Here is a 23,733-nt window from a genome sequence, read left to right on the forward strand (position 1 = left end):
TTTGTCGAAGTGTGCGTGCGTGCGTGCGTGCGTGCGTGCGTGCGTGCGTGCGTGCGTGCGTGCGTGCGTGCGTGCGTGCGTGCGTGCGTGCGTGCGTGCGTGCGTGCGTGCGTGCGTGCGTGCGTGCGTGCGTGCGTGCGTGCGTGCGTGCGTGCGTGCGTGCGTGCGTGCGTGCGTGCGTGCGTGCGTGCGTGCGTGCGTGCGTGCGTGCGTGCGTGCGTGCGTGCGTGCGTGCGTGCGTGCGTGCGTGCGTGCGCGTGCGTGACACTTCGTGTCACGATTCTAATTGTTTTGATCATATCGCGGCGGGTTCACGTGTCGAGGCACGCACACAAAAGACGAGACATGTACATGTGCGTTCGGCAACGTTGGGTTGGTCGAAGAGAATAGAAATATCATCCTACTTTCGCGCATCCTACACCGAAGCGCCGTGAGTAGAGAATAGGAATATCGTTGTACTCTCTCGCGCTCGCGACGCGTATGAGAAGGAAATAGAAATATTATCGTACTCTTTCGCGCAGTATGCGCCGTGCGATGATCCAGTGTCTTTTGATTATCGTTCATTATTGCTAACGTAGCGAAAGAATTAAAAAGAATAAACAGACATTAACAATGCATGAAGAGAAAATCGAAAATCGTTATATATAATTATATATAATTTTATGTATAAAAATTATAATTTTGTAATAAATAAGAATGTCTATGAAATTATTTTCTCATAAATGTATAATATATGTTTCGAAAATCTTTAAGAAATTCACAGTTTTAAGTAATTGCTTACAAATTCGACAAGACATTTATTGAGCGATAAATGAAATAATCAAATATTCAATAATTATATTATTTCTTCTTTCTCTCTCCTTTTTGTTCGATATAAGCAAAAATATGCGCAACTTGTTAAATTTATAATTAATTATCTGAAATATAAATTTTCCATTTCTAAGAGTCGAAATACAAGATTGTAATAAGAAAATAATTTCATACTTATTCTCACTCATTTATTAAATTGTTCAGTTATTATAATTTTATAAAATTATATAACAGGTATAAGTATGACAAATAAAGCATATAACAATTTTTTAATTCATACATTATTTTCATATCTACTTACTCTTTTTAATTCATATTATATATATCAACAAGCGGTGACCAGGCGAAGACGCTCGACAACCGCATAGAGCGAAAGAATACGATAATATTTCTATTTCCTTCTCATACGCGTCGAGAGCGCGAGAGAGTATAACGATATTCCTATTTTTTACTTACAGCACATCGGTGCGAGAGAGTAGGATTATTTCTGTTCTCTTCTGCCAATCCAATGTTGCCGAGCGTCGAGCGCACATGTACGTGCCTCGTCTTGCGTGTGTATGCCTCGCAGCTGCCGATTTCGAGAAATAAATTTATCCGAAATAAATTTGATGTGCGATAATAAACAAGAGAATGAATTATGTAATAAATTGTGTATGTAATAATGCAATAAAGTATAGTTCTTTCCGCAAATGTCTATATGCACGTTTTATTAACTATTTCAATCGTGCATACATCAAAAATATCAAAACGATAATAAACGGAATTCTGCATTGATAGAGTGGTAATATGTCAGAGTTGCGAAGAGCTCGGGTTCGATCCTTAGCCACTCTCCATTAGGAGATGCTATCTACTCCTACTTTCTTTTTTTTTTTATCTTTCTTACAACATAAAATATACGACTGATGTCTGAAAAATTTAATTAGAATAAAAAAATTTTTAATAATATTCTGTTTGCAAAATAAAAATGTTATGACGCTGTATATTTGTGAATTTTTATCATGGTGCGAGTGTATAAAACTTTAAAAATATGAACAATCTACTATCTATACGCCATCTACCATTAAATCACGGCGTTGCAAGCTGATTCTGATGAAAGACAAGAATAAGTACACGAAAAGAAAGACGGACGATGTTGTCGAAATGAGAAATAATTATACGTATACTGTTGATGCTTAGATCTTTTTTGTTAGGCTTCAGATTGTAATTTTACAAGTTCAGTATTGTTCTTTAAAGTAATTCAAACTGCGGAACTATATCATTTTGTTCATACGGGACTGTGAAACTTATATATATATATATATATATATATATATATATCTAAAATAAAAACACAAATTATATGTTGACTGTTTTTATTGAAAATACTGACGGGATTATTGACACATTACAGCCGGCATCTTTGAATTGGCTTTACAGATTACAAAATCCTTTTGTGCAATTGAAACATAGCACAAAAAAGAAGTGCGGGATAGTCAATTTCGATAAAAAATTAAATTCATTTTATTCTAGCAAGCAAGCTTATTGAACGTTTTATCGATCTCATAGATCGTTTGTCTTTATCTTTCTTCTGCAATGCCATCTATTGCAAGATCTGTCAACTACAATTACTGCTTTACTTATCATTTTATATCTGCGCCAAGTATATATATATATATATGCGTAAAATCATACACAATCTGTTCTCAAACTTTTTTTCTAAGCTTTCAATCATAAATCCAAAAATATAGTATTGTTTATTCATCTAGTCCGAAATGCGGAACGTACTCATTTTGTATATATGAGCTGTAGAATTTTTGTATTAAGGAAATGAAGATCTGATGTAACAGCTATATGAGCTAAAATTACGTGAATTTTTTAATTTTTTTCTTATTTACTTGTTAAATCGATTGTCCCGCATATTCTTTTTGTACGTATTTTAATTGCCTGAAAGGATTTTGCAATCTGTCAAGCCAATAAGAAGTTCTTTGGTACATTGTAATGTGTCGATAATTCCCGTCACTTTAGGATCCCCTTAAATTCTAGCTGCAAATGTGTGGTGCTCTTTTTGTTGAGATAGCACACTTTCATCTCTCGCTTTAATTGTGCAAAGTCGCGTATATCTCGCGTTTAGAAATCGGTCATGGCTCTTCCTTTCAATTTTGTGCATAATATTGCTTTTAATAACGTGCTTTCCTCTCTCGGATTTGTGTTTTTCATAGCATACGTTGCCGCGCTTAAAAATTTTGGCAGTTTGTGCGAAGTTCGAATTCCGGGATCATGTCGCGAGCTTCTTTTCACATGTACGCGTTTACGGGATCTCGCGAGTTCATCGTACGCCCGTATATAGTTTCTTTCGGTTCATTAATTTCCGCATCTGTATCTCGATTGTAATTTGTCATCTCTAGCTGGCTCATACGGTTTTGTAATACTCGCATTCTAGTATTTTTGTTAGTGCATCATGTCTCGCGAGTCGCGCGAGGTTTCTGGATCGGTTTTCCAGTGTGACACTGATTTAAAGTGACTCTCTTTGCTTTGCTTCGTCCACTAATTCTGTATCGGTTACGCGTCTCTTCTGCGCTCTTCTGCGATCGGTCGTAACGGCGTGCCTGATGGCTGATTTGCCATTTCTATCTGGTTTGCGTCTCGCGAAGCGGTATGGAATTCGGTCGGATCGAATATGCTGCTATCGTAGGATGTCAGCGAAAATTCTCCGCGGTTGCTTGCGTTCGTATCGTTACTTACGTCGGATCTTGCGTCTGTCGGGCGTAGTAAATCGTCATCGCGTCTTTCGTTACTCGGCAATAAACTGTTATCAATGTCGCTAAGCGAGAACACGCATTCAATTACAATTACAATATTCGGATGTAACTCTGTTTGATTTTCTAAGCTATCGTCGGAATAATAGTCGTTTAAATTACGACGCACGTTATCGCGTGGAAGTCTCGTATTTTCCGCCTGTGCGAGACTCGGAGGGCTCGGACTAATAATAAACGGCGGCCTGTATCGCTATGTAACCACGACGCGTTTCTTTCGAAGGATGTTCGATTGATGTCTTTGTTCGACATCTATTTTACCGCTTTGCTTAATATTTATTGCGCTCGTTTTTAATTTCCTATAACTTACATTACGGTCGCAATTTGCATGCTGTAGCGTTTGCTCGCCTGTTGCGGTAGATCAGCGCCTTCTCCGGTGTCGCTGATATGCTCGCTGGCTGCTCTCTCTGCTGGATGGCGCGACTGGCTCTCAATTCGTCCTCTTTTCCTTCCAAATTCCAGGACGTCTCGAGAGGGTTGTGATGATTGCGTCTTCTTCCAGTTCCGGCACTCAAGATCCCACCGCTGCCACCAATCTGTTGTGCCGCTCCGGGTGCAACTCGGGAGTGTGTGTCGGAAGGGGGGAAGGGGAGGCCACAACCACACATTCGATATCAAATAAAACATGTTATTTAATCGACTTGGGTGTTCGCTGATTTCGAATCACCCACTGATATATTACACTTCCTTCCTATCGATACGTGTCCATTCTCTACGCGTCGGTACTCGTGCGTCCGCGCCTCTGAATCTAAGCCCGCGCCTGATACTCTCGTCGTTCTTTTATCGGTCTTCTGTTACGCGGCCTCGGCACGTCCTCGTGTCGAAACGCTATTTGGTGCGTCAACGTTTCGACGTGGTGTCGGAGTCAGTGTCCTTGCCGAATTGCACATCGGTTGCAATCGGCGCGTTCGCGCATTATTCTTTATTATTTTTAATTCATATTTTAATTACATATTTTAATTGTCGAGTTAGTCAGAATCCTTGGGATTCTGACTAGTCGGCGATGTCGCGATTACGTTATTCAGATTGCTTCGCAATACTATTGCAAAAAGATAGGACATTTGCACCAAGAATGTTGGACATTGAACAGAAAACCAGATAGCAATAGGAAAAATTCAGAGAAAATTTTTTCGAATTCGCGAAGAGAAAATCCCGCGAAGAATTTTAAAAATAAAAAAAGCGAAACCGGCGAGAGTAAACCGACCGTCCCGCGTCCCGCGTCAGAGTATCGCGTGGCACACGTCAAGGGGACATCGCTCACCACCGTCAACATCGGACTAAACGCGATCACATTACCGATTGCAGAAGCCAAAGATAGAAAAATAAATTTCCTGTTTGATAAGGGCGCATCAGCAACAATAATAAAATTAAAACATTTATTAAACCACATACTAATTTACGAGAAGAAAACTAAGCTAACAGGCATAACAGGACATGAGATAATAACATTGCGCAAAACACATATTACGATTCAACTGTCACGAAAAAAGATACGACACCGGGTATATAGTGCGAGATAACGCGCCAATGGAATACGACGCGATCCTAGGAGCAGATTTCATTTGGCAATATATAACTGCGTTCAATTCAAAAACAAATTCTGTGCAATTTAAAAATACGAATTTCAAACTTTATCTATACAGGCGTATAACTTTAGGGCCGCGCAGTGAAACAATCGTGCAAGACACGACTAATCAAAACATAATCGGATTGACGAAACCAGAGGAAATGATATCTGGAATTTTTATTGGATGTTGCCTAATCGAACCGCGAAATTACACATGTCCAATCAGTATACTAAATATTACTGAAGAAGAAAAAATCGTTCAGGTACCACAAGTAACATTAGAAGAGATAAATATACAAGAAAAGATAACACAAAAATCTGTGAATGCAATACAGACAAAAAATAAAAATACAAAATTAATCTCTCGAGAAGAGCAAATAAACAATTCGTTACGCACAGAACATTTAAATAAAGAAGAACGAAAATCTGTACTATGATATAGAACTATGTCACGAATATAATGACGTGTTTCACCTAGAAGGAGACATATTAATGTGCACAACAAAAATTAAGCACAAAATAGTGGTACGAACAGATTCGTCACTAGTAAACGTGCGACCTTACCGTTTACCTGAAAAGCATAAAGATGAGATAAACAAACAAATTCAAGAAATGCTAATGCAGGAAATTATCAGACCGAGCGTCAGCCAACATATCACTATTGCCGAAAAAGATAGACGTTTCAGAAAAAACAAAATTACGAATTGTAGTAGATTTCAGAAAATTAAATGATCTCACAATTGGAGATTCCCGTTGCCCAACATAACGGATATATTTGACCAGCTGGATAACGCGAAGTATTTCACGATATTAGATCTCGCATCAGGTTATCACCAGATACCAATGGCGGAGCAAGATAAAAATAAAACTGCATTCTCTACGCCATATGGTCATTACAAATTTAACAGAATGCCGTTTGGTTTAAAAAAACGCAACCTTTCAACGACTAATGAATTCAATTTTAACGGGTTTGCAAGGAATTAAATGTCTAGTATATCTCGGTGACATTGTAATATACGGTCCTAGCCTTACAGAACACAACAGAAGATTAAAATTAGTTCTTCAAAGACTAAGAGAGAACAATCCAAAGCTCCAAGGACAAGTGCGAATTTTTACGAAAAGAAGTAATCTATTTAAGACATATAATTACTGAAAATGAAATTTCGCCAGATCCATCAAAATTGCACTCCGTAAAAAACTTTCCTATGCCCAAAAAAGTAAAAGACGTACAATCATTCATTGGATTAGCCGGATACTACAGAAAAAATTTATCGAAGATTTCTCACTAATTGCAAAGCCATTAACAAAATTTACAAAAAAGGGAGAGAAATTTGAGTGGACTGAAACACAGCAAAATGCATTTGACACGCTAATGAATAAATTAACGTCAGCACCGATATTGAAATATCTCGACTTTACGAGAGAATTCTTCCTAACCACGGATGCATCGGACTATGCAATAGGAGCCGTCTTATCGCAAGGCGAGGTAGGTCAAGATCGACCCGTCGCGTACGCCAGCCGTGTATTATCACGAACGGAACAGAATTATAATACAACTGAAAAAGAATTACTCGCAATAGTATAGGCAGTAAAACATTTCAGACCTTACTTATACGGGATAAAATTCAAAATAATCAATAATTACTGACCATAAACCATTAATATGGTTATTCAATGTAACAAATCCCGGTTCACGTTTAATCAAATGGAGATTAAAATTAGAAGAATACGATTACGAAATAATACACAAAACTGGGAAAGCCAACGCTAACACTGAAGCATTAAGCGTAGCGGCAATAACAGAAGAACAACAAACTGACGACGCCGCGTCAGAAAACAAAGAAGAAGATAAAAAACAAATATTATACAAGTACCATGACGCAGTAGGAGGACACCAGGGCGTTGAACGGACAATAAATAGAATACGATTACATCACAACTGGCCAGGATTAAAACGAGATGTTGAACAATATTTCAAAGATGTTGAAAAATACCTCAAAATGTGAACATTGCCAGAAAAATAAATTGACGCGCTAGAGCACCTTTAATGCTAACAGATACGCCAACAAAACCATTTGAAAAATGCGCGTTAGATATCGTAGGACCTTTGCCTGTAACGACGATGGGAAACAAATATATATTGACATTTCAGGATAGCTTAACAAAATTTAACAAAGGAATACTAATACAAAACCAAGAGGTGACAACAATAGCAAAACAGTTTGTAACAAAAATCATACTAGAATATGGATTCCCAGATAAAATCCTGATCGACCAAGGAACAAATTTCATCAGCGAATTATTTAAAAATACATGTAAATTATTAAAAATATAAAAATTGCAAACAACGGTCTATCATCCGGAAACAAATGGAGCACTTGAAAGATCATACCGGACATTAACCGAATATTTACAACATTATATTAACGACGATCAGACAGACTGGGAGTGGATACCGTATACGATGTTTACATATAACACGACACCGCACACAGCTACGGGTTTCACGCCGTTTGAACTGGTTTACGGGCATCAAGCACCGCTACCTACGGCCCTAACCAGCTCACTCAAATCATCGTACACAAATCATCATACGATGATTATGCGCAAGAACTCCGCGAAAGGATACGAGCCACGAATCAAATAGCGAAAGAAAGCGTCAAAGAGGAAAAACAAAAAGCAAAGGAAAATTACGAAAAAACAAAAATACGCACATTCGAAGTGGGAGATAAAGTACTGTTACATGACGAAACAGTTCGACGAGGGCGATCGAAAAAATTAGATATGGATCGGACCCTATGTAATTCTAGAAAAAACGGGCGACGTAAATTATAAAATAAAAATGGGCCACCGAACGATAAACGTACACGCGAACCGAATCAAAGCGTTCGTCGAAAATTAAAAAAGAATAGAATAAAAGCGCATAATACTAAAAAATAATAATAGAAAATAAAAAACATGGGACTTACCGATAGAAAAACCCCAGCAGATCCAGATAATAGCGTTCAATAATAAATCCACTCCATTAAAAACTAAAACTAACAGCTAGCACACTACACTACAACACTACACTAAAAAACTAAAAGTAATAAAATTGGAATCTTAAGAGCTACTCGGCGGGGGCGGGAAGCTCATCCTCGTCCAGATCGTTGGCTGGCAAACCCTCCAATGGATCATCCACCGGGTCATCTTCCGTATCCACCTCCACGTCAGCCAAAACGGCTTCAGGCATGCAAATGAATAACTCGTAGAGTTTCATAGAACACGGCAATTCTATAACTCTATCGGGAGCATCATTGGTAATGAACCAAATACAATCCTCGCCGACGTGGAAAACACCATCGTTATAAAAACGATTCACAATAAATAATCACTCTCGCACGCGACGGAAATGCTTCGGAGCGATAGAGTTATCCATAAACATTGACTTCAGCATCGTTTATTTCGACGTCAAATTCATCGTCATCGAACGACGCTTTTGCCGCTGCACCGGCGGCGACGCGTGCGGATCGCGATCGGAGCGATTTTCGCGAGAGCCCATATTGAAGACGTCTCGACAACTGATGAGATGCAGTCAGAAAGCTCATCGCAAAAAGATAAAATATTAGAAAGCTCACATGGAATATTTAATACCGATAAAAATAAAAAAAAGATAGACCAGTAAAAGTAACCGCTAAAAAAGACACCAAGAGAAATGATAAACGTTTATAAAAAGCAAGGTCCAAAGGAGAATCTTTTTAACTAAGAAAGCGAAATAAGAATAAAGTAATATTATGCCAGGAATACAATAAAAAAGAAACGCCGATTTTGAACACTGCAAACTCCTCATGAAAAATAAGAAATTTTATTTTAACATTGCAGAATAAAGATATGAATAATCAGTGGAGCTATGGAAGGAGAAGAAAAATTATTGAAGTAGAGAACTTCAAATACCATCTCGGAATATACTTCGAAGAAATAGGAAAACTGAAGGTAATTAATTCATTCTGGAAAATAGTTATAAGAATAGATATTTCACCAATCGAAAAACGAGCAGAGCAAATAGAAGAATACATTCTTAAAACACAAAACATATGCACTATGCTACAACTTACGAACAAAGGGTCATGTCACAACTATCATAACATAATTAAAAATAACTACTAGCGACTAAAACATTTAACGAAAAGAATAAACTCTCTGTATAAGACATAAAATACGAAAACGAAATGAGGACTGATAGATGGAATAAGAACTGTTGCCAAGATATTATTTGGAACAATGGATAATGATGACAGAAAATTAATCAACGAACAATTAAATCCTACATAACAAACAACAAACGACAAAGCACATAATAAAAAAATTAAAATTATAAACGCGACGATAGCGCATATAAACAATCACGAAAAGATAATTCAAAATAACGAAAACGTTTTAGCTGACACAATCAAAAAATTAGAAACGACAAGCGGAAATAAGTAGCGAAAACATAAAGGAACATTTTATTTACTTTAATTACTAACGCAATACTCGACGAATTGACACAATTGAAGACACGCTAGAATATCTAACTGCGATAAAAAGTGGAATACTACACCTGCGACTAATATTACTAGAAGAGATAATGGAAAACCTTAAGGAAGCAATCTCAAATATCTCAAGGATTATATTTCCCATTTAAAATAAGGGAAGAGGATTGGACTACGATAGAAAAAGTAACGACGATGAGCGCGCACTGCGACAAACAGACGTTTATACAATCCTACTTCCCGCTAATTTCACTTCTAACATACGAAATATTAAACATAATACCGCTACCGGTATCACACAAGCAAAACATGTCCACATTAATAGAGATCAACAATTCACTGATAGCCTTAAATACTGACAGACACACGCAAGACTGACTCACGAAAAGTTAAAACAATGTAAAGAAGTATATGCAAACTATTTGTGCGAACAAATTTTCCCAATTAGCAATGTTAAGACCGACCCACTATGCGAAATAGATTTATATGTAGAAATCGATAACCGTTATAAAAATTATAAAATTAAATATATATCAATAAAAAATAGCATATGGATAGCCTTAAGTAACTCACACTCTTGGTTATATTCTACACCAGCGAAACAAATTATTACAATCTCATGTAAAAATAATAAAGAAATGTGTAAAACTATTACAAATATAAAAAAGTAACATTATCAAATAATTGTAAAATAGTTACAGCGAACGCGATAATAAAATCAAAAATTACCAACCATGGAAAAGAAATAAAAACTTATCTACTAGATTACAACATTATCATACTGAGCGAAACCCTCAAGGCAGAAAACAAAGCAGAAAAAATTAAATTAAAAGTTATACAAGACCCGACAGATTTGACAGAATTAACAAAGAAATTAAACAAAATGAATAACGAAATAAACACTAACGAGATATCCTCCTTTTTACAAAAACACTTTGTATATCCTATATCAATAAGCAGCATTAATAATAGCCATCGCTATCATAACAATAATAATTGTAACAAAAAATAAAAAACAACAGAACACTACTAAACAAATACTAGTAGAGTTAAGTAAGAATAGTGAACTACGAACTATAGATCGCGCTGTTAGAAGAAGCGAAGGTACACGATTCTAAACAAACGATTGTAACAAAAAATGTATCGGGATGAAATTTTTGTAAAAGCGAAAATCTCGTATCTCCGTTTTCTTTTACTAACGAGAGGGGGAATGTTGTAGCCAGATCTACAACTAATAATAAAGTCCGTATGAATTTCGAAAAAAATCTTTCGAAAGACGACACAAATGCGTGATCGCCAAAATTGCGATCAGTCTTTCGAAAAACTGCAGAAACACATCGCGCGAGAATATTGCGAAAAGCAAATTCCTTAATTTGCTGATCGAATCGAGCGTGATATTGATCAATCAATATCACGCGAACGATTGACGCAACCGATCAGAATGCTGATCGGGCATCGACCAGTCTATATAATCGGCTACACAAGGCGAAGACGACAGGAGTCGAAATTATGAGTAGTGCGGAAACAATATTATAAAAGTCGCGCAAGATATTACGGAATCACGTCGCGAAGTTCACGCGAGCCGTATTATCAGCATCTCAGGTGTCACACTCGGTCCGTCGGCCGCCAGAGTAACGCGAGACGCGCCGAGTTGCCCGACAACGCTTAATCGTGTGTGTAAAATATAACCGTTGTAATATCAAGTATTTGTGTTTTTGTTAAAATAAATCAATCAAAGTTAAAGAAAGTATGTGTTAGTGATTTCAAGAGGACCCCTCCGTTCCTTTGATCCTGCTCGGAGTTTCAACTCCTTAGGCTTGGCGAACCCGACTATCCCGAATATTAACATCGTAGCCCATCCGGGGTACAACAATATTCTATTTTTATTTTATTATTCTATTTTCACATTAAAAGTTTTGAAATTTTTACCTGATTTATTTGTTCTTGAAAATTTCAATTAACTTCGTTAATTTTTTTTTGCGATCTTTTTTTCTCTTCACCCTTGCACGATTGAATGTCTACTGTCATCTAGTCGGCCTAACTATGAAAATTTGTAGGATGTAATAGGAATTTATTTGAAATGTTAGACATTTTGTTTATATTTCAGTATAAGATTCATTTTTTTGTATTGTTCTTTTTTATCTCTTCCTGTTGTCATAATCGCGGGCGACGAGTTTTGACTAGTCGATTGAACGTTACATCGGAAAAAAATATGTATTGAATCGTTGGAATATTGGAATAATCGTCAATGTAAAGAAAAGAAATAAAAAACATATTTCGTATATTATATTATATTTATTTTATTCATGGTTATCTGACCACCAATTAAACAATTTGAATATATTTTGTAACGCGCAATTAGTATAGTGATATCCATATCGCATAGTATTATCATCGTCTAGATTGTTCAAAGAATCTACATCTTCGTAATCCGCATCCAGGGTCTCGATGTACACGCGCTCTCGCTCATTGTCCAGAAGCAAATTCCACAGCCATTTTCGTTTTTCGTGTCCCTTGACATATATGACAGCACCGTCGTCGTCGTCTTCTTCTTCTTCTTCTGAACCGTGCACAGCTTTCATAATCAAATTTTTAGCTTTGCTGTACGGTACTGTCGTTCCGTCGTTCCATCGCAGTCTATGGTGATGACGTATCACCTAGCGTGGATGAAACTTGCGAGGAAATGCCACGGTATAGGACGAAAATGTAGTGGGAGAGAACGGCCCGTTCTTTAAGAGCAACAAACTCTTTTACGACAAACTGTTTTCCAATGAGGAAACCTTGCAAATCTACGAACGTTGGCACAGACATGACTGTTGTCGAGAAGAAGACTGCGGTCGATTTCGATATATCATAGATTTTATTAGTCTTTATTATATATCAGCGTTACAATTTATGTCATCTTGCGCATTACGTTGGACAGTGGATTATATTCAATCACGCGGTCATGTATGATGAGACAATAGGCGGTAATATTTCCTGGTACATTCTCTTTGAACTCAAATTCTAATCGCACATCTACGGTGGCGCTCTTGATAGATTCATTTTGTCGCGAATGGCTGCAAGACAATAACTCAGAAAGTTGGTATAGTTGTGCGACGATTCGCGGTATGGTATTTTATCAATTTGATAATAAGATGTACGGAAGCGCAAAAACATGTCATGTCAAGACAGCATATTTATGTTTGTCAAAATCTAGATTTAGATCATCATACGGATAAAATTCTGAGTTTAGAATTTCACGTTGATCAATTTACAATTGTCGAAGCCAAATTTATGTACTTTCATGTTATTTTTTTTTTTGTTAGTCTGCACAGCAAAGATGACGTATCGCGACTTCTCGAGCTGAGTCGCAGTTTTGAATGTTTCGTCGAACAGTCGGAATGTTTCGTCGTATTCGGCAATAAAGGGTATTCATACAGATCCCATGAACGGAAACTCATATTCAGATATCGTTCGCTTTCCAAAATCCAGCATGAATAGTTTATTGACTTCGTTCAACATAACATGAAGCATTTGCCATTGTACTTTGAATAATTCAGTGTCGGTTCCATCGCAGGATCTCTACAAGGCAATTGTTATCATTGCGTGCTCGTATCAAAATCGCGAGCGTTAATTATCACACATTTGTAATCTTCGCAAAAGCCAAACAATATGTTGAGCGGTACACAAAAATTAAAGTATTCATCAGCTGTCATTAGAGTTTTCGCGTTATAGTCACTTAAGATAATTCCAGCATTCCACAGAGTTACAAAGTTATCATTTGTATAGTCCTTTAGAAGACTGGTCACAACGTTTCTATTGCGATCAATCTCTACACCAATGAGTTCATATCGAATTTTATCAAACATGAACGCGACGCAATTATTTCCTAATGTTACATCAGATCCATCAATCTCTCTGTTCTTCGTCAATCTTCTTTCAACTAGAGAAACAGAACATTTTAAAGAAAACTTTCAGACAGCAACAAATCGGCGTACAAATCTTGCTGTTGTATGGGTATTCTTATTTCATCCAAGCTTTGTCGTATTAACATATGAATTGTATGTATGAGTTTCCATCTTGACAATGCGATCGTCAAAGATTGACTGACTTCCAATGTTCAAGATATCGGCCATCTCAGATAGTTCGTATGATGAATCCCAGTGATTTCAAAAATTTAACGTTCGACGCGTTCAGTTTCTTCTTCTTCTTGATGCAACCGGATGAGCGAGTATTGTCAATCGGTATTTTCCTTGCAAAAAATGCGTTATCTCTCTGTGCTTTGCTTCGTTCAACACGAGCAACTCAAATGTCACGCTCGCGTGATCGCTGTCGCCGGCGTACGTGCAATCAGACGGTGATCTCTTCTCCTCTGAAATCGAGTAATCGTCCGTTCTAGTCAACAATGCGTATCGTTAGCTCCGTAATGCTCCGTATGATAACTGGTAGGTAAATGATTTGCATCGGTCTTTCCGATATCTTATATCTTGGCGGCACGTTCGACGAAAATTCGTGTATCGTGTGCACACTTTTAACGTTGCTGTACGCGCCCGTGGTCACGTTGCACTCTACACGGATAATGTTTATGTTCATTATGTTGATCACGATTCATACCACCTTCGCGGTTGCAATATACGCTTCGACGAGAAACCAAGCAGCGATCCAATGTTATTAGACTTGTTAAAGTTTATTCTATAGGTGCATTTAATCTCACACCACATCGTGTTGTAATTTGCGCGGAACACACTCGGGTGTTCTCCAATCTTGTCATCGCCGCACGCGGTGTTACTGGCGTTTCCATCGGATGTGTCGCATCGCGGACGTTTCCGTAAAATCTCACGTTTCAAAAATTCATTTATGGCCTACTCTCAAGTTCATATGACCCCTCGGGAATCGTAATTTCTGCGTCGTCTTCATCAAAATAAAATATATTGTTCGAAGTGTTTACATTCGATATCGTATGATAAGTCTCCAAAATTGTTAGACCAAGTTCGTAGTCATCGTCGCTCAAATCTATGGCTGGAAAGTAGGTTGCCGCGAGAACGCTGCTCTTCCTACTCAGCGTAAGTGTCAGCGACATGATCGAAAAGGCATTCGACGAATACTGAGACGGCATTTTGTCAGATTTTTTAAATTCACACGCGTCGACCATTTGGAGAAATTGTAGGCACAGCTGTCCGCAGACGCTCTGATCGTTCGATAGGACGTTCGATTGTACTCTATTGTCATAACACTGTTTCCGAAATATCGTACCAGTTTCTTGGGCGGTCGAAGATTGCCACAACTGTCGAAATACACGACGCGATCATTTCTCTTTGCGTACACTACTCAATGAATACAAGGACCCATCGTATCAATCAGATTTACAATATCACTCTTTCAACGCGCTAGTCGGTAATGCATCACGCGTGAAAACTCTGAAGTATGGTACGCGCGTACGTCTTGCCAGCTGGTTCAATTATGTATGTTGGTGATTACACCCGTAAGTATTTTCATTGTCTCTTTGACGTTTTTTTTTCTTTTTCTTTTTTTTCACTGTTATGTCTCGTCCGCCTTTGTATGGAGCGAGACATAATCCCTGTCCGTTTTTGTACGAAGCGAGATACATCTCCGCGCGTGTCCATCGCGCGATTGTAACATTGCAGTTCCTTGAACTGACGCGCGGCTTTCCTGTCGTTTACCGCTTTCGCTACGCTGGCCGCTCCGCCGATCAAGAATCAAAGCGCGCCCAACATTGGCAGAATCGGTAACGCGCCGCTTCGTTTCGCCATCAGAAGTATGCGTTTCTTTTTTGTCGGCTTTTTCCTCATCTTCGCTTTCATATTCATGCTGATCTTGATCTTGACTTTCATCGCGGTCCAAACGGCTGTAGCAGCAGCTTTCTTGCCCAGAGTAGAATCTCTCGTGATACGTCCTAGGGCTTTATCGGCGAATATCTTATCCGTCGCGTGTCTATCGGCGAGATCGTTGCTTCGAGAATACGCAATGTGTTCACGGCACGCCGCGTCCAGTGGATTTATGCACGTTTTACCTCTAGCTAATCGCTTTTTCAGCCCGGTGTATCCGGATCTCAAAACTGATAGCCGGGAATATGTAACTTGAAGCTTGTTTATCGCTCGATTGAGCAGATCTCCAACGCATTTTTCGTTCGACGTTACTGTTGACATATGCTACAATCTTTTATCTTCGGTGCGAGACTGTCAATGTGCGTGTGTTGAGAAAACTTCTCCGCCACTCGAACGTCGATTGCTTCTATCTCTGTCAGACGTACGCAAGGATACCTAAATATCTGATACGCGACAATGCGAATCTGCTGATTCAAACAGAATGATACTAACTTGAAACATGTTTATAATGATCACGTGACCGACATGTCGTACGATGAATTCTATGCGTTATGCCACGATTATTGGCAGCCCGTCCCATCACTAGAAATACGGATTCCTAGTGATAGATAAGAATCCGCTTATCAGTGGGCGATACAGAAAAGAATTTAACACGTTCGCGGTACTATAACGCGATTAGTCAATGTCGATACATCAAGTAGGCAACATGAGTAACATCAAAGATCGCGAGAAAATAGCGAAATAGATTGCGAAAACGAGCAATTTGGTTCGCAAAAAATATCGCTTTGAAAACTAATAAAATAGCTGAAGATGTAGCGTTGGAGAGACGCTTCAAATCCATCGTCGAACCTCTAAAACAGATTGTTGAAAACATCGAGGAATCTCAGCCGAATAAAAAAAAAGCCAATGTTGCAAAGGATATCGGTATTAAAAAAAAGAAACGTGAAGACAGCGATGACGATAATGATGATACTATTAACAGATATTCGTATTGGACGGATGTTGGATAGTTGAAATTAACGCTAAAAAGCGACGTACAAAACAATTGAACATCGCGTCAGATTCATTCATGTTCGATTCTACATCGATAGAACTATCGAAAGAATCATTGATAGAACTATCGAAAAAATCATCGAAAATACCGCTGTTGTGCGAAACGAAGATGTTTTTGAAACAAAAGACGTCAATGAACCGTCACTCAAAACAACCATCAAACAGAGTCTGCAAACGCAAACAGGAAGCCGTGAGGAGCTTCATAGTCAACTAGGATCATTGGGACGAAAGTATGTGAGTCTTCTTCTCGGTGATGACAGATAAAGCGATCGATAATGTGTACGGTGTCTATTTCGATAAAAGTGATACGTTCGGTGACAAAAAGTTTGACGTTGACAAAAATGACTCCATAATCATAGACACTGCAAGATACAATGGTACACTAAAATTATACAAATTAATCTTCAAGAAACTTCCCGATGAGGCTATATTTACCGAAGATGACAAACAAACATAAAAGTATACTGTAAACAACATGCTCAGACGTGGCCACAGCGCCTATAATCCCATCATGGGCAACAAGGGATACAAATACATTAACATCATCGCTCCGCTCGTATCTATATATAAAAGAAGCGATACAGGTGAAAGGATGCAGGTGTGGGCAATATACCATCTATCATGAAGTTAAATGACAACAAGGTCGATTACGTGGAACAATCCCAACGAGCTGATGGATCGACTTCGATTGCTCGACGCTTCGCGCCGAGCTGGTCACAACGCTCACGACAACGAGATGTTGATCATCGAGGAACTTCGCGAAGCCGGCATTATTATAAATTAATCGTATCGGCGAAACGAGTCAGTCAATTGGCGTCAGTGAAGAAAAAAACAATTTTTTTAATCGTATATCTTATTTACACATATTACTATTAATATCGTCGAAACATGAAATCGTCAAAATCTGATGGATGTGAAAAAAAATGTTAATTCTGTGAAACGACAACTTGAGGAATTGCACACTCCGGCGAGAAGAAATTTTCCACGAAGACCATAATTCGAGGATACGACGATCTGTGACAGGCTGATATCGTCGAGATGCGTCCGTCTCTCTAGTTTTAACAGAGGTCATCGATCATGCGTTGAGCAAGTACGCCTCGCTCAAGGGCCGTATCGCTCAAGAGCAAGGTCGAGACCGCTATCGCTAAGATAATTCGAGAGAGAGGAAGATGCCCGATAAACTTGCAAACGTATATGGGGAAGGAGTTTTACAACGCTAAGGTACAGAAACTCTTGAAACAGCACAACATTAATCATTATTCCACGTATATGATGTCGAAGGCATCGATCGGTTCAGTCGCATGCTTAAGAACATGTGGAAGATGTTTACACTCAACGACACTTACAAGTAGGTCAACGTGCTACCGCATCTCGTGTCAGATTACAACGCGCGCAAACATCACACTATCAGCATGCAACCCGTGACGTAACTCCCGCGATCGCCAAAAGACTCTTGGACACAGCGCGATAAAGATCGCAGATCCAGCAAAATTCACAGTAGGCGATTTGGTACACGTAAGTACAAGACAGTTTTCGAAAAAGGTTATATTTGGGCCAAATTGGATCACCGAGGTATTTAAGATCGTTAAAGTGCAGCGTACTAATTCCGTAACCTGTCTGCTCGAGGACTATCGCGGAAAACCGCTGAAGCATTCTACGAGCACGAATTGCATCGCGCGACTCATCCGGACGTATATCTCGTGGAGAAAGTGGGAAAGGAGACAAGGTTTACATCAAGTTGCTGGGATTCGATGGATCGCACAATTCTTAGATAAACAAAAGCAATGTGATTTAATTCATTTTATTTTTTCAACATATTAAAAAATAAATATACAATGTATAAATGTATACAAAGAGTCTTTTTTTTGTTCCATTACATCTTCGTAAAAAACTATATAAAAAACTATACTATAATTATATAACTATGTATGGTAACAACGATGAAACTTATGATAATATCAGGAGACACGGTAGTGTCTCGGATGTCAAGTCAACCGAGAACACTGCCGTGTGATTTTACGCGAGTCGTCGAGGTTCGAGCATCTGAAATTATCGAATCTCAATAATGGCTATACTGATCAAGTTCTAAGTAGGTTTGATCGATAGCTTGAGTCCGACTTGCATAATAAAAGTATTTTTATTTTTCTGCTATGTGCCCTATAAGTAGAGATATTGTTACAGAAAGTCCGATTTGGAAATTTTTACTTTAAGAAACGTCATTATCGTCGCCTTTGTACGGCTGCAACGTCTGTCACGAGATGTCATTATTAATCTTATCGACCCAGCGGATTATCAGACTGATAACTCAGGGTTATTGTAGAATCTAGCGAATCAATGTTCGCTGGGTCCTACAGTGACCCTGATTTATCGGCCTGATTTATCCGCTGGATCGATAAAATTGATTGATGTAAACACGGTAGTGTTTTTGGTTAGACCTCTCGGGTATCAATATAATAATAAATACGCGTATATTAAAATTAAAAAAGAAACATTAGCAGTATTAATAAATTGCACACTACTATTATTCTTTTTCTGCACGTCCGAGTGGTAGCTAACGATGTTGACGTTCGTGGCGAGTTTGACAATTTGTAATAATTTCGGAGTGTAACTCATGTTTGTGTCTATACTTTGCAGGTAAGTTCTATTTTTCATTTTATCAGAGAACAAAGATATTATTCTTTTATTCAATCTTATCTACATACTCTTATTATGTCACTCTAGAAAAATCAGTTCCAAATCGAATAAAAATGAAAATTTGTCAATTAAAAAAATAACATATCTAGAGAACTATACATATATTATAATTTTGAATCATATTTCTAATCAACTATTTATTATTAGACAATTACATATATATATATATATATATATATATATATATAATTACAAAATTTACAAAGAATTTAAAGATTGATATTTGATAATTTCCAACTTATATTGATTTTAAACTATTTAATAACAATATATATATGTGTATATATACACATTGTTTGATCGGATTACATGGATGATTATTTAAGTTTATTATTTCTTCGAATATATATATATATATATATATATATATATATATATATATATATAGAATATATGAAATAATAAGATTACATGTTTATTTATTAGGTATATATATATATATATATATACACACTATAAAATTACCTTTTTTTTAAAAAAAGGTAAAAAAAGGATGTCAAGTATAGTGGATATTGCCAACTCAAATGATTGTGTAAAATTTATATAAAAGATTTGATATCAATAATTGGCGCCAAGTTATAGTCTTACAAACATGAAACTACAAGTCCATTTTAGTCAAATTATATATTTCAATCGTATAAAAGATTTGATAAACCACTATTTTAAAAAAATAAAACTCAAGTAGTAGTTTCTTTAATTTAAAAATAATAAAAACCAAATTATATGTATATCTTTCTATCCATTAAAAACTTCTTTTTCTAACCCAAGTGGTAGTAATTATTTAGCTTTAAAATATTTTTATATCACAAAATTGCTTTATTCAATTTATGTTTTTATTACAAAGAATTATAAAGTAACAGTATAAAATAAATGATAAAATTTTATTTAAATACAAAAAATTTTTATGTAAAAACACTTATATTACACGGTATTATTGTTATAACGGTCCGTCCTCGCCAGGCAGTGTCGTGCGAGTTTGGGTGTGCGGACGTGCTCGTCGGTTGCCGGGTTCAAAAAGTAATAAAAGTTAACTGATTCAGATATTGGATAATTATATTGTTGCGGCCGTGCGGTATTCCGTTCGGCGCTGCTAAAAAATAATCAATATCAATCGATAAGAGTTTGAATAGAGGATCGGCTCTTGGCAACGCGTCGTTCTCCGACTGTTTTACAGATTTGACGGCCAGATTCCGCGGTGGCCGGACGCGTTTCTGTACCGTTGGTTTAATAAAGAGCGAGTCTTTCCTAAAACAGTGTTCTTTCTTTCCGAAAGCGCTCCGCCGAGTATCGCGATCACGGGAAGTAACGCCGCGAATGCGACAATTTTTGGGGGCTCGTCCGGGATCGAATTTTTCGATTCGTGTATGTGTGTGTGTGAGAGAGAGATAATGGCGGAGCGACAAACAGAAGAGACGGGGACTGGACAGGAAGAGGCGAAAAGTCGGAGAGTGATCTCTGCGAGAAAAAGGGCCTGTACTCGAGCGAAAGGGCCGGAGGCGTCTCCGAACTTGGAGGAGATTCTTCGCTTAACGCTGGAAGAGCTTCGCTCTCTGAGGGAGGAGCACGCTCGTCGAGAGACGGAAACATTTTCAATGCCCGGTCCGCAGGAAGAGATTTCGCAACGTCCGATATCAGGCCAGTCATTTCCTTTTTCAAATTTTAATTCCGACTTGAAACTTAAGCCCGATATTTACGACGGTAGTGTTCCGTTGCGCGAATATCTTACGCAGTTTAATTTAATTGCGCGGGCGAATAATTTGGGAAACGCGGAGAAGGCTGTCGTATTAGCGTCATGTCTCCGAGGAAAAGCGCGTGCGATTTTGGAAGGGGGTACGGATTTTGAGAACTCTCAATTTGAAAATTTGGTCGCGCGTTTAGAGCTACGTTTTAGAGAAAATTTATCCTCGCAAAATTATTATTATCAATTTACGAATCGAAAACAGAGATTCGGAGAAGATTTAGCTGCATTAGGCTCGGATATCGAGCGTTTATCTCGATTAGCTTATCCTGAATGTTCTCCTGGAGTTCGTGACAAAATTGCTTGTTCTCAATTTGTAGTTGCATTGTCTGATGTGAATGTTAAACAGACATTGCAGCTAGAAGGGTTAACATCTTTGAGGGCCGCGGTAGAAAGAGCTTTGGCTATTAAAATTATTAGGGAGAATTAAAAGAGCGGAGAAATTTTAATTTTAAAGAGGTTAAAGATTGCTCGAATTTTAAGAGCAATCCTGATTTAAACGGGTTCAAAGTAGAATCTCGTGGAACGAGGGGTTTAAATTTTAAGAAAAAGAAGAATTTTAAAATTCAAGAGAAAAAGGAATGTTGGCAGTGCGGAAAACAAGGGTTCCGAGTGTCCATCACTTTCTGTTTCACAGCAGGGAAAATAGGTTTTGTCGAACTTACAGGGGCGGGCTCGACAAATGGAAGAAATGCCCCAGGTGTTTGTAGGCGTTTTGAGAGAGGGTGTGAAAAATCAGGAAATTTTGTTTTTCAAGGCTCTCTTAATGGGAAAGATTGTTTTTTTAAATTGGATACGGGCTCCGATGTGACCTTGGTGAGTAGTAAATTTATAAGGAGAAAAGGGAAGCGTTTTTCAGCAAGGGAAGAAAATTTGAGATATCCTACGGGGGAAAGAGTCTCGATCAGTTTTAAAATATTTGCTAAGATAAAGTTAGGGAGATTTGATTTAGAGTTACTGATTTTCGTTGCCGAGAGAGGATTGTATTTTGGGCGCGGATTTCTTTTTATTGGAGAGGATTGTATTTTGGGCGCGGATTTCTTTTCACGAATAGGGATGCAAACTGTAATAGAATCTTTTCTTCGTGGAGGTCATAGGGAAGGTTTTTGTCGTCGAATTAAACAAGAGGACGAAGCTATGCCCGCGGAGTTGGAAGAATTCTTTAATAATAATTTCCGAGAGTTGGAAGAAGATCAGAGAATAGTTTTCGCTACATTGTTGCGAGAATTTCGTGACGTGTTTTCGGAGCAAGCTGTTGCAGGAAAGTGTAAAGTTCTTCAACATAAAATTGAATTAATGGATTCTTGTCCTATCAAACAGGCTCCTAGGAGAATTCCAATTCATATGCGTTCAAAAATTGAAAAAATTATGGAGGACATGAAAGAACAAGGGGTAATTGAAGAATCTTCAAGCCCTTGGGTTTCTCCAGCAGTTTTGGTAAAGAAGAAAGATGGATCTCTTAGATTTTGCATTGATTTTCGGAAATTGAATGCGGTTACGAAAAAAAATTCTTATCCGCTACCAAGGGTTGACGATCTTCTTGATCAGTTATCAGGAAATGCCTGGTTTTCTACTCTGGATTTGAAGAGTGGTTATTGGCAACTGAAAATTCGTCCTGAAGATAGGGAAAAGACTACTTTTTCTGTGGGGAATGGACTTTGGCAATTTGTCGCAATGCCTTTTGGTCTGTGTAATGCCCCGGCTACCTTTGAACGTCTTATGGAACGGGTGCTTCGGGGTTTACTTTCGAAAATTTGCCTGGTTTATTTAGATGATGTGATAGTATTTGGCAAAACCTTTGAGAAAATGAAAGAGAATTTAAGAGAGGTCCTTCTGAAATTTCGTACTGCGAAACTTAGTGTTAACCCAAAGAAATGTGATTTATTTAGGAGACAGGTAAAATATTTGGGTCATGTTGTTTCTTCTGCCGGGATCGCTACGGATCCTGAGAAGACTGAAGCGGTCACTGAGTGGCCAGTTCCTCAGAATAAGAAACAAGTCCGAAGTTTTCTTGAATTTTGCTCTTATTATCGGAAGTTTGTTAAGGGATTTTCTTCAATTGCGAAGCCTCTGTTTAAGTTAACTGAGAATTTGACTAAATTTGAATGGACTGAGCAATGTCAAGAAGCATTTTTGAGGTTAAAACAGGCATTAACGTCTGCACCTCTTCTTTCCTTTCCGAAGGGGGAAGGAAAGATGATTTTGGATACGGATGCTTCAGGTTTTGGAATAGGGGCGGTACTTTCACAAGTTCAGGACGGCTATGAGAGGGTCATTGCTTATTATAGTCGGGTTTTGAACAAACCTGAGCGGAATTATTGCACAACAAGAAGAGAGTTATTAGTTTTGGTAGATTCGATGAAACATTTTCATCATTATTTGTACGGAAAGAGTTTCTCTATTCGAACTGATCATGCTTCTTTGAGATGGTTGATGTCCTTCAAAGACTTGGAGGAACAATTGGCTCGCTGGATGGAAAGGTTACAATAATACGATTTTGATGTTGCTCATCGAAAGGGGATTATACACAGTAATGCCGATGGTCTTTCGAGACGCCCTTGTGTAGAAGAAAAATGTAGATTCTGTTCTAAAGTGGAAGTTCAGAAAGGGCTTTTTGAGGATAAAGTAGTTGCTCGTATTGTTTTGCGTGAGGATTCTTCTGAGGATTGGCGAAGGGCTCAAATAGAGGATCATGAACTTGCAATGTTTTTACTTGCCAAAGAAAATGATTTGCGACCTT

At 38.0% G+C, this 23,733-nt stretch overlaps 1 pseudogene across 1 annotated transcript in view; it reads right to left on the reverse strand.

The window, feature by feature from the left end:
• LOC105428599 (uncharacterized) overlaps positions 1-23,733 on the reverse strand; it is a 70,664-nt pseudogene that overhangs the window by 7,598 nt on the left and 39,333 nt on the right. The window lies entirely within an intron of this gene.

The sequence above is a fragment of the Pogonomyrmex barbatus genome, unplaced genomic scaffold (assembly GCF_055798465.1).
Source record: "Pogonomyrmex barbatus isolate J1 unplaced genomic scaffold, ASM5579846v1 scaffold3, whole genome shotgun sequence".
In the NCBI taxonomy this organism is placed as follows: domain Eukaryota; kingdom Metazoa; phylum Arthropoda; class Insecta; order Hymenoptera; family Formicidae; genus Pogonomyrmex; species Pogonomyrmex barbatus.